At 41.0% G+C, this 12,912-nt stretch overlaps 1 pseudogene; it reads right to left on the reverse strand.

Annotated features, from left to right (window-relative positions):
* Positions 1 to 9,756: 9,756 nt before the first annotated feature.
* LOC129400130 (uncharacterized) overlaps positions 9,757 to 12,912 on the reverse strand; it is a 30,159-nt pseudogene continuing 27,003 nt past the window's right edge.

A 12,912-nucleotide genomic window follows, 5' to 3' on the forward strand; every position in this document is an offset into this window, starting at 1 on the left:
TTAGTCCTCCTTCGTGTTGGCAGCCTAGATTGGCCCTGAGATTTTATCAGTTTCTCTTTGTTCATCCTTCTTAATGCTGCCGTTTGTGGGATCTTCCAGAGTTAGGGGAATAAGGCCCATTTTTGTTACTGTTTTTGGCATATCAAATATGCCACAGATAGCCTGCCAGGCTCCGCCATGTGGGCAGGATACTCTTGGTAGCTTGCCGGGATCTTTGAGAGGGTTGGAGGATTTTGGGGTGGCCTCCAATCGCCATTATAGGTCTTCTGATGGTTTACACCATATTTGAACCCCATCAAATATGGTGTGGTTATGATGGAAAATTGGTAGGACATGTCGGCTATGCATTCTGGAAAAGTGGCCTGGAGCATGGCGGAAGTTGGGTAATGCAGGTCGGCCGATGAGGAATCTATCTGGCACCGGCAGGGTGGGTCTTATGGCTGTGAACCCTGGGTCGCCGGAGATTGGTGGAAGCAGGCAGAGAATCTCTTTTTCTGGGTCCCTTTGAGCCTAGAGTTCAAGGTCACAAAGTTCTCTATTGCCTGGTTCTGTGGGAATTCACTCGTGCGTGACACTCGGCCTGAGCATCTGGAAAAGCAACCTGGAGTGTGGCGGCAGTTGGGTAGTGGAGATAGGCCAATGAAGAATTTATCTGGAGAGCATCATGCTAATTTAAATGAGTCAGAAGCAGAGGGACATACATAGAATGACTATGCTAATTTCTTGAATATAATATGAAACTAACACCCGAGGACAGTAGAGACAATGGCCAGGAAGATTGTTCCATAGTTGGAAGCCTGCCTCATGAACTGGGGGAGATGGTAGCTGTGATAGAGAAGGGATCACTAAATCAATGATGGAGGAATTGCGGAGATGGGCTATTTGTGCTGAAAGTAGATAAAGGACCAAACATAATGGCCTCTCAGTATCTGTATTGCAAACCATAATTCCCAAAAGTAGAGAGAGTGTGTGGGGAAAATTGTCTGTCATGGAGGCAGGGAGGGTTAGGATGGGGGGATACTGGGGACATTGTTGGTGTAGAATGAGCACTGGTGGAGGGAGGGGTGTTCGATAACTGACTGATATTCAATCATGGAAGCTATGTAACTATATCTCACAGTGATTCATTAAAAATTTTAAAAAGTTAAAAAAGAATTGCAAACTTTCATGTCAAAAGTACCCCAAACAAACAAACAAAAAAACAAACACCACATCTCAACATCATATCCTCTATTAGAATGTCAGCTTCTTTCTGTCATTGTCCCAAGGTTCACCCCTCACCCCCTGGTCCATCCTACAGTGATATGCTTCCTATTAATGAGTAGTTATAAGCTGCCTTAGAGCTTGGTTTTCCTACACTTTTCATACCACATATGAGGGAGATCATTTTGGTTTTTTTGGTTTTTTTTAACAAGGTAGATTTATTTTGAAATATTAATTTCTTCTATTTGTTTTAATTCTTTTGCAAATTTCTTTTTTTCACAACTTTTATTTTTTTAATTTATTTTTATTTTTTCAATTTAATAGTTTATTTTTAATTATTGAGTCAACGTGAGGGTACAGTTACAGATTTATACATTTTTGTGCTCATGTTTCTCCCTTACAAAGTTTGATAACCCATCCCTTCACCAGTGCCCATTCTCCACCACCAGTAAACCTAACATCCCTCCCCCCCCAGTCCTGTCTCCCCCCACCCCACACTGCCACTATGGCAGGGTATTCCCTTTTGTTCTCTCTCTCTGATTAGGTGTTGTGGTTTGCAATAAAGATGTTGAGTGGCCATTGTGTTCAGTCTCTAGTCTATATTGGGCCCGCATCATCTTTCCCCCAAATGACCTCCAACCACATTTTACTTGGTGTTCCCTTCTCTGAGTTGCCCAGAATGAGAGACCAGCCTCCAAGCCATGGAGACAACCTCCTGGTAATTATTTCTACTATTCTTGGGTGTTAGTCTTATAGTCTATTATTCTATAGTCCACAGATGAGTGCAATCTTCCTATGTCTGTCTCTCTCTTTCTGACTCGTTTCACTTAGCATAATACTTTCCATGCTGATCCACTTATATGCAAACATCATGACCTCATTCTTTCTAACAGCTGCATAGTATTCCATTGTATAGATGTACCAGAGTTTCTTCAACCAGTCATCTGTTCTAGGGCACTCGGGTTTTTTCCAGATTCTGGCTATTGTAAACAGTGCTGCGATGAACATATAAGTGCAGATGTCATTTCGACTATACTTTTTGGCTTTTCTGGGATATATTCCCAGCAGTGGTATTGCTGGGTCAAATGGGAGCTCAACCTCTAGTTTTTTGTGAATCGTCCATATTGTTTTCCAAAAGGGCTGAACTAGCCGACATTCCCACCAGCAGTGTAGAAGGGTCCCTTTCTCCCCACACCCTCTCCAACAGCGGTTGCTTTTGTTCTTTTGGATGTGTGCTAGCCTCTGTGGTGTGAGGTGGTATCTCATGGTTGTTTTGATCTGCATCTCTCTGATGATTAGTGATGTAGAGCACTTTTTCATGTGCCTTTTGGCCATTCGTATCTCTTCCTTGGTAAAGTTTCTGTTCATTTCTTCGCCCCATTTTTTGATGGGGTTGGATGTTTTCTTCTTGTAGAGTTCAACCAGTGCTTTATATACCCTTGATGTCAACCCCTTATTTGATGGGTATTGTGTAAATATCCTTTCCCATTCTGTAGATAGTCTTTGTATTCTGGTCGCTGTATCTTTTGCGGTGCAGAAGCTTTTTAGTTTAATGTAGTCCCATTTGTTGATCTCTGTTTTTACTAGATTGCTTTGTTCCGTGTCATCTGTGAAGATAACTGTATCTTCAATATCGTGGAGGGTTTTGGCGACCTTGTCTTCAATGTACCTTATGGTTTGTGGTCTGATGTTGAGGTCTTTAATCCATTTTGATCTGACTTTTGTGCATTGTGTCAGATCGAGTTCTAAGCCCATTTTTTGCATGTGGTTGTCGAGTTGTGCCAGCACCATTTGTTAAAGAGACTTTCCTTGCTCCACTTCACATCTCTTGCTCCTTTAGCAAAGATTATATGATCATACATTTGAGGTTGTGTGTGGGGATATTCCACCCTGTTCCATTGGTCTGCAGTTCTGCCTTTGATCCAGTACCACGCTGTTTTAATTGTTACCGCTTTGTAGTACAGTTTAAGGTTGGGGAGGGTGATGCCTCCTATCATCTTTTTCCCAAGAATTGTTTTAGCTATCCGTGGGTGTTTATTGTTCCATATAAATTTCAGGATTGCTTGCTCCGTTTCTTTGAATAATGCCATGGGTATCCCTATAGGGATCGCGTTAAATCTGTATAATGCTTTGGGGAGTATTGCCATTTTGACAATGTTTATTCTCCCTATCCATGAGCAGGGGATATGTTTCCATTTCCTCATGTCCTCTTTTATTTCATGAAGTAGCGTTTTATAGTTTTCTTTGTAGAGGTCCTTTACTTCTTTAGTTAAGCTGATTCCAAGGTATTTGATTTTCTGGGGCACAATTGTGAACGGGATTGCTTTTTTCATGTCCCTTTCCTCTGTCTCATTGTTTGCATATAGGAAGGCCATGAATTTTTGGGTATTGATTTTATAGCCTGAGACTTTACTGTATAGGTCAATTGTTTCTAAGAGTTTCTTACTAGAGCTTTTAGGTTTCTCTAGGTATAGTATCATATCGTCTGCGAATAGTGAGAGCTTGATTTCTTCCTTTCCAATCTGAATCCCCTTAATATCTTTTTCTTGCCTGATGGCTATTGCTAATACTTCCAGTACTATATTAAAGAGAATTGGTGAGAGTGGACATCCTTGTCTTGTCCCCGATCTTAGAGGAAAAGCCCTTAGTTTTTCTCCATTGATGATAATGCTTTCCATAGGTTCGTGGTAGATGGCTTTGACTATCTTGAGAAAAGTTCCTCAAAAACCCATTTTGGTGAGACTTTTTATCATGAATGGGTGTTGGATCTTGTGAAATGCTTTTTCTGCATCTATGGATATGATCATATGGTTTTTATCTTTACTTTTGTTGATGTGATGGATTATGTTGATTGATTTCCGAATGTTAAACCATCCTTGCATCCCTGGGATGAATCCCACTTGGTCATGGTGAATGATCTTTTTGATGAGTTGTTGGATTCTATTTGCTAGTATTTTGTTGAGAATCTTCACATCGATGTTCATCAAGGATATTGGTCTATAGTTTTCTTTTTAGTGGTGTCTTTGTTTGCTTTTGGTATTAGGGAGATATGTGCCTCGTAGAAACTGTTCAGAAGGGTCTTTTCGATTTCCTGGAAAAGCTTGAGGAGAACTGGCAACAAGTCTTCTTTGAATATTTCGAAGAATTCGCCAGTGAATCCGTCTGGACCTGGGCTTTTGTTTTGGGGGAGACTTTTGATTACAGTTTCGATTTCCTTGATATTTATGGGCCTATTCAGGTATTTCACTTCTTCTTGGCTCAGTCTTGGGAGATTGTAGGAGTCAAGGAATTCATCCATTTCTTTTAGGTTCTCTTGTTTCGTGGCATACAGACTTTCAAAGTAGTCTCTGATGATCCTTTGAATCTCCTTGGTTTCTGTTGTGATGTCCCCCTTTTCATTTCTGATTCGGTTTATTAGGGTTTTCTCTCTTTCTTTCTTTGTGAGTCTTGCTAGCGGTTTATCAATCTTACTTATTTTCTCGAAGAACCAGCTCTTTGTTTCATTCATCTTGCGGATTGTTTTTCGGGTTTCCATATCGTTAATTTCTGCTCTAAGTTTTATTATTTCTTTCCTTTGATCTGGTTTGGGTTCCTTTTGCTGTTCCTCTTCTAAGATCTTGAGCTGCGAAGTCAAGCTATCTATATAGGCCCTTTCTTCCTTTCTGAGGAAGGCTTGCAGAGCTATAAATTTTCCCCTTAACACAGCTTTAGCTGCGTCCCATAGGTTCTGGTAGCTTGTGTCTTCATTCTCATTTGTTTCGAGGTATCTCTTGATTTCTTCCTTGATTTCCGCCGTGACCCACTCATTGTTCAATAGTGAGTTGTTTAATTTCCAAGTGTTTGATTTGGTTCTCCGCATCTGTGCGTGATTAACTTCCATATTCAGTGCATCATGGTCTGAGAAGATAGTTGATACAATTTCTATCTTCCCAATTCTATTAAGGTATAATTTGTGGCCCAGAACATGGTCTATTTTGGAAAACGTTCCGTGTGCGCTGGAAAAGAATGTGTATTCTTTCTTTTTGGGGTGTATAGCCCTGTATAGGTCTATTAGCCCTGTCTCCTCCATTTCTTCCTTCAGGGCCATCGTTTCCTTGCTGAGTGTTGTTCTTGTCGATCTATCCAGAGGTGATAAGGCAGTGTTGAAATCTCCAACTACTATCGTGGTTCTAGTTATGTCCTCCTTAAATTCTGTTAGGAGTTCTTTTAAGTATTTAGCTGGTCGTTCATTAGGTGCGTATACATTTAGGAGTGTGATTTCTTCCTGTTGTACATATCCCTTGGTGAATATAAAATGACCTTTGCTGTCCCTTCTGATCTTTTTCAGCCTGAAATCAATGCTATCGGATACTAGTATGGCCATCTCCGCTTTTTTTTGAGGGGGCTGTTTGCTTGCAGGATTGTTTTCCATCTTTTGATTTTTAGTCTGTGTTTCTTATGGCTATTCATATGTGTTTCTTGTAGGCAGAAGAAAGTTGGGTTTAGTTTCCGAATCCATTTTGCCACTCTGTGCCTCTTGATTGGTGCATTTAGCCCGTTAACATTAAGAGAAATTATTGTCATGGGATTTTGTGCCATTTTTCTGTAGGGTTTGTTGTTCTATAGGTCTTTTTCCTTGTCTTATAGTAGCCCTTTGAGTCCTTCTTTTAAATTTGGTCTTGAGTCTATGAAGTTCCTGAGCTATTGCTTGTCCATGAAATAGTGTATGGTTCCTTCAAGTTTAACTGAGAGTATAGCTGGGTAGAGTATTCTTGGTGAGGCATTCATTTCATGAAGTTTTTTCACTATATCCCACCATTGTCTTAGGGCTTGGAGGGTTTCTTCTGATAGGTCTGCTGTAAATCTAAGGGGTGCGCCTTTGTATATGATCTCCTTCTTTGATCTTGCTGCTTGCAGTATTGTGTCTCTATCCACGGCATCCATCATTCTGACAATGATATGCCTTGGGGATTTTCTATTTGGGTCCCTTTTAGCTGGCACCCTTCGGACTCCTTGTATCTGGATGTCCGCATTCTCTAGCTCTGGGAATTTTTTAGCAATGATGTCTTTAATGGTGTTTTTTTCATTGGGATTGGTTCCGTGTGGTTCCAGCACTCCCATGATTCTTATGTTGTTTCTCCTGAGGTCATCCCCTAGGACTCTAACTCGCTCTAGAGCCATTTTGAGGTCTTTTGCCATTATTTGCTGTTGTCTATATGTTTTGTGCAGCTCATCTTCAAGCTCACTGATTCTGTCTTCGGCTGTAGTCATTCTACTATTGAGGGCTCCTACGGAGTTTTTCATTTCATCTACTGATTCTTTTAGTTGTGTGACTTCTGTTCGTAGCTTTGAAATTTCTGCTCTCATTTCTTCCTGGATTATCTTGGTGGAGCATTCCAACGCTGCATCCATATCCTCCCTTAATTTATTGAATGTTCGTTCCATAGTTACTTTGAGTTCGTGAACCATCCTCACAATTTCCTCTCTGAATTCTTTATCTGAGAGGAGGGTGTATTTCTGGGGGGTCGCTGCTGAGGTTAGTGAGATATTTTCTTGGCTCTCTCCTGGTGGTGGGGATTTTCTCTGTTTCTTCATGTTGTTATGGGCTTTACTATCTGGAGCTCTCGTTAGCTTGAAAGTAACCTCAACTGGAGATTTTGGGCTATGCTCTTTTGGCAAAGGACTTTTCTGTGCAAGTTGATGTGTTCATTGACAGTTTTCGTGAAGTTCGGATAGGCTAGGTTAGTTGAGTATTAACATATAGTAACTAAGATGATCAGGGAGTTCTTCGGAGGAATGGGTTCTATCAATTGTGGCCAAAGGACAATGCATGGAATGGTAAGAAAAATATCTGCGGCCGCGTTAGCGGCTGCCGCTCTGGAAAGAGGCCAGGCACACTTTTGAGGCCACGCCCCCAAACGAGAGGACACGCCCCTCAGGCGCGGTGGGTGAATGACTGGGACCTGCCCGGCGGGGCTGGGGTGCTCCGAGCTGTCCCGCTGCCACGGGCGGGCACGGGCGCCGAGGGAGATCATTTTGTATCTGCCCTCTCCTGACTAAGTTTTGAAGTTCTGACTAACTTTGTTTAGCATTATATTCTTCAAATCCATCCTCCTAGCTAAGAATTGCTTGATTTAATCTTATAGCTGAGTAGTATTCCTCTGTGCGTAGATACCATATTTTCTTTATCTAGTCAACTATTCTTGCTTGTACACTTAGACAATTTTCAGATTTTGTCTATTGTGAGTAGTCCTGCAATGAATATAGAAGCACAAATTTCCTTTCTGAAGAGAGATTTTGGGTCCATGGTGAAAATGTCGAGAGGTGAAATCATGGTGTAATCTGGCTCTTTAATTCATAGATTTTTTTGGAGAAGTGTTTGAATTGTTCTCCAAAATGAGTGGGCCAGTCAACATTCCCACCACAAATGAATGAGGGTCTTTCTTTCCCTACATCCCCACCAACACTTACTGTCTTTAATCATTGTGATATTTGCCAGTCTCACTGTTGTGAGGTGATATCTTCCTGTTGTTTATATTAGCATTTTCCTGATGATGAGTGATGCCAAGCATTTTTCTCATATGCCTCTTGGCTATCTGTATGTCTTCATTGAGGAAACTCTGTTCACAAATTACCTACAATCCATTACACTTTATGCTCATTATCAAAGAACTCTACTTTCAAGAGAAAAATGTAACTCAGGAAAATTAGAAACTTGTTTGTCATCATAAAAGCAATGATTCTTCAGATTCATAAGGGTAAGTATGAGTAATTATTTTATATCACTTCTTCACTTCACTTGTCGTATCACTTGTCATCCCGTTGATCTTTGATTTACTCCAGTGGGCGCTAGTAATGTCACCATTTGTCCCTGTCATGTGCTAGTGCAGCCCAATGATATCTGCTTGGTCCAGGAACAGAAAGAGCCTAAAACTGTTCATTCAGGGATTTGACAAAGAAATCTGACCATCTACTTGGTGGGCGGCCACGCGGTCTTCTGACATTCCGTAGAATCCAGTCAGTAACAGTTCTAGTCCAGTGGTCATCTCTGAATTGCATTACATGACTGGCCCATCTGATTTTTGATGTCTTGGCAAACAAGACAGCATCCCTGATTTTTGACCATCGACGAAGGTTAGAACTCCGGATTCCTTCTCTCACTTGAGTGAGATGTGATACTCCTAGCATAGCTCTTTCAATTCCTCTTTGGGATACCCTAATAGCATTCTCATCCTGCTTGCGTAGGGCCCAGGTCTCTGAGGCATATGTTAGTGCAGGAAGAACGGTGGAATCGAAAAAATGTTCTCAGAGTCAGAGGTTTTTCTTCCACTTCTTTGACGCTCTTGAATGCATTCCATGCTGCTCTCTTCCTCCTGCACAGTTCTGGCACCAAGTCATCCTCAAGTTGATTTCTCCACCCAGGTACACATAGCTGTATTTGGAGATGTCAGTTCCATTGAGAGCAAATGGAGCTTCAGGTACTAGTTTGTTTTTCATGTGCATCATCTTGTTGAGATTCAGCTGCAATCTGACATTTCTACACTCACGGTCGAAGTCAGCCAACATTTGTGCCACTTGGTTAATGTTTGGTGTTATGAGAATGATGTCATCAGTGAAGCAGAGGTGGTGTTATTGCTGACCATCTATCTTCATTCCCATTCCTTCCCATTCCAGTCATCGCATGATGTTCTCGAGGATGGCACTGAAGAGTTTCGGTGAAATGGTATCACCCTGCCACACCCCTCTCTTTACATCAATGATCACTTCCTTGTAGAATGGTGAGATTCTGGTGGTGGATCCACAATACAGCTCATGGAGGATTTTTATTTTATTTTATTTTATTTTATTTTATTTTTAATTAAATCACCATGTGGAAAGTTACAGTTTCCAGGCTTATCTCGGTTATACACTGCTCGAACACCCATCCCTTCACCAGTGCCCATATTCCACCACCAAAAAACCCAGTATACCTCCCACCCCCCACCCCCCACCCCCGCCCCCACTTGCATAGCTGATAAATTTCACTTTATTTTCTCTTACCTTGATTACATTCCATATTTCAACACAAAATTCACTATTGTTGTTGGAGTTTCCCCTAAAAAAAAACAGCCCTTCTGACAAAGAAGCATTTGATAGTTAGTTTTCCATTGCTGAGAATGAAGAGATATGAAGTCTCTTGCGGCCGCATGGTTTAGGATTTCTGCATTTTGCTACTTTAGTAGTTAAGTCCAGTGAGATTTATGTTAGAAATTGCATCATTTCCCTTCCTAGGGCAGCATGGTGCTCTGGCTTAGTTCACAATCTAGAGACACTGGTGGAAGCAGTTGCTGGTAACCAAAGTAGTTTAGCTGGCCTCCGGATCGTGGTCGTCAGCAGCAGAGCGGCCGTACAAATAAACATGTGGTCACTCGGGTCGCATCTCGGCAGAGTGTGCAAGGAAATCACCCCAGCCCGCTTGTGGAGGACTTTGATATACTGAGTTTGAATGCCCTGTTTGGCTAGGCCTTTGATGACCGCTTCAGTCTCAACAGAATAGAAGGCCTTCTTTAAGTTGATGAACGTTAGACAGAGCGGCATCTTAAACTCTCGAGAAACTTCAATGAGTTTGGTCACTGTGTGGATATGGTCTATCGTGCTGAATACCCATCGAAACCCGGCTTGCTCGCATGGTTGTCCTTCATCTAGTGTTCTGCCTATTCTATTCAGGATGACACGAGTGAACAATTTGTAGACAACAGACAGCAGGCAGATTGGGTGATAATTGCCAATGTCGTGGATGTCTCCCTTCTTGTACAACAGAACAGTCCTACTGGTTTTCCACTGAGACCGAACCTTGCATATGGACAGGTAGTGTGTAAAGAGCCAAGCCAGTGTATTGATGAGTACTGGCGGCATATTCTTCAGGTGTTCGGGTCTGACCTTGTCCGAACCAGGTGCTGTAAGCGTCTTTACCAATGAACCGGCATGTGGGGTTTTAGAAGGGAGGACGTTGGGAATGGCATATCCATCCTGCAGAATTTGGTATGTGGGCAAGTGGACATGGCTGTTAAAGAGATCTGAGTAGAAGTCGTGAATAATCCTCTCTATTGCCTTTCTGGAAGATGTGATAGATCCATCAGGTCATCGGATAATTATTTAATTATATAAATAATTGTATAAATTATTTTATATAGTGTTTATAAATGTATCGTATTTAATTTACTGTTTTCTCTATGTTTTATCCAAGTCAAAATGAGTATTTTTCTGCCTTCTTTTGTTTACCATAATGAGAGTCAACACAAGCAAATTCCCTGAAGGCACATTGGTTAGATACAACAAGAAATGTAGGAAAACATTGCCACAGGAAACTTAGGTTTATTTGGGTTACTCCCATAACAGTGCTCCCATTACTCTGTGTTTATTTGTAACTTCTTTCTTTGTGCTCTGTTAACTTGTAAATATTGTTTCTTCTCTTCTCCTTAAGTCCTTTGCATAGTTAATTCAGAGCAATGGCCTTTTTGTATGGGCACAAGAAGACAGTAAATGCTATGCTTTTGTAACATGACAGTTAATTAACTCCAAATTATATTTTCCTCTTGGGCATCTGTTCTGTCCACTTAAGCCTCAGCTGTCTTTACTTCCTAGCACCCCAAAAGCAAGTTCCCAACAAGGGACTGGATGGACCCAGGGCAAGCGGTGACTATGTGCTACTGGGGCATCGAGATGGGCCTGGCCAAAGTGCCATAATGGTTAACTATAAGTTAAGATCTTGGTCATGGGCAAATTCTGTAATGATCCAAAAAATAATAGCTAGATTCAGACTCTGCTATGGTTAGGAATGTTTAATCTGGCCTGAGCACTGTAGTCTGAGTCTGTGGCAAGATGTTCCCAGGAGAGCTGCCCTACAAGCCTCAATATGTCTCTTACTATGTCCATACAAAAATAACTAATATTAAGAAGTAGAATTAAGATGTTAATTAAGTTATTGGACTGAGGAAAGGAGGAAAACACCTTAAGTGGTATTTGCCAGGGAGCAAAGGAAGGGCTTTCTTATGTTGATTTTGCCACCTGACTTGGTGTAGACTCTACCCTCAGTGCTGGGGGTTGAGAGAGGAAAAGTTGTTGGGAGACAGAGCAGGGAACAAGATGGAATGCAGAGAGACTAGTGGGGAGAGGCAGAAAAGGAGAGTCAGGGAGTTCTTGGGGGGAGAAGCAGTCAGAGATGGAATCCAGAGGTCAGAGTCAGAGAGAGAATCCAGAGAGCTGGGATCAAGGAATGAGGTGCTAGGAAGGAAGAGTGTGTAAGATGGGAGAGTGGAGAGATTGAATAAATGGCAGCTGATCAACAAACATGTTTGGCCCTCATTTCTTTCTCCATCTGCCCCATGGCACGGGCCGCCCTGGCTGGGAGAGCAGCCCAAGAAACCCAGGCGGCAAGGGGGAGAGCCGTTGGGGCCTCCCTAGATACCCAGAGATTTTACAAAGGGATATTATTTATATTCATGTATAAATAATGTCATTTGATTTTAAATATCATTTTATAAAAAAAGGTATGTAATTTTGGAAACTGGACTTAACTTTGTTCCATTTAGACCATGATGTATCTTCCTTAGCATCTGTTTAGAATGCTAAGTACATACTCTAATTATTTTATGCTTTGTTGTAATTCCAGAATTTTGGAGCCACAGTCCTGATATTCAACAGCCGATGTTGTAATTCCAGAATTTTGGAGCCACAGTCCTGATATTCAACAGCCGATTTTACTGTTTTAGACTAATTTCAAGGTGACCGAAATCTATCCCCATAGTTTCAGTATTCAGTATCAAATACAGAACACATCATAACTGCTGCCATAATTTTGATAATTTTGCTTTTTGTTTTGTAAAGCAGCTTATTCATATATATATATATGTGTGTGTGTGTGTATATATATATGTATATATATATATATTGCCTGTTTCTGCAATCAACCAAATTTAATTTGCAAAGAATAACCATTTATCAATGGTTCATCCAGGTATTCCTCATTACTGAGAAATGCAAATATTATTTTTTCATGAAATCCCTGCTAATGGAAACAAAACCTTCATTGCTATTCAAAGGATCATGATTTACCTAGAGCTCTTCACTAAAGCAGTTGCATAGAAACTCATAAAAAAATTTTTCTTCCTAAGGGATGTGTGACAAGAATATGATGTGGTTTCATGATTCCACTACAATCTACCTCACACAAATAATAATTGGATATGGTAAGGGGATAACAATGAACAGTGAAGGGTTTTCCACGTTCTTAGTCTAGAACTCTGGTGAATCCTACTCTGTGGACATGTTTCATGACAGAAAGTGAGAAAGGCACAGCCAAAGGACACTTTGACTCCTTGCTTCAACAGAGTTCTAATTTTGTCCTTCTTGTTTGTTTTTGTTTGGAAGCCACACCTGGCTGTACTTGGTAATTACTCTTAGTTCTTTGCTCAGAAATCACTCTGGCTGATGTTCAGAGGACCATAGGTGGCACCAGGGATAGTACTGGGATCAGCCTTATGCAAGGCAAGCACCATACTCTTTGTACTATCTCTTGAACCTTGATTTTGTATTTATAAACTTTGTAAAGCACTTGCATGAGAATGATTTAAGAAAGTCTATGAGGAAAATAATTACACTACTGATACTATAAGCACAGGTCTTGACATCAGTGAGATGCATTTCTAATCCTGGACATAACTATGTGATCTTAAGTAAGCTACTTCATTC

Source organism: Sorex araneus, chromosome X, assembly GCF_027595985.1.
Source record: "Sorex araneus isolate mSorAra2 chromosome X, mSorAra2.pri, whole genome shotgun sequence".
Lineage (NCBI taxonomy): Eukaryota > Metazoa > Chordata > Mammalia > Eulipotyphla > Soricidae > Sorex > Sorex araneus.